The sequence below is a fragment of the Fragaria vesca genome, linkage group LG1, assembly GCF_000184155.1.
Source record: "Fragaria vesca subsp. vesca linkage group LG1, FraVesHawaii_1.0, whole genome shotgun sequence".
NCBI lineage: Eukaryota > Viridiplantae > Streptophyta > Magnoliopsida > Rosales > Rosaceae > Fragaria > Fragaria vesca.
The window spans coordinates 8,943,363-8,943,595 of NC_020491.1; positions in this window are offsets into that span (position 1 = coordinate 8,943,363).

The window sequence follows — 233 nt, forward strand, 5'->3', positions numbered from 1 at the left end:
CAAAACACTAACATCAAAACTTCCCCTACCAACTATTGAAGAATATATATACCCCATTTTTTGTGTGTGGCTAAAGTCAGTCTCTCCATCATATACTAAACAGATCCTCTACCAACTATTGGAAAAGACATAACCCCAATTTGTTACGAGTGTTAATCTCTACGTGGTACTATACTAAACATGTCTCAAGACGTACTTAAAGCATACTGTACCAAATGTTTTTACAAATGCAT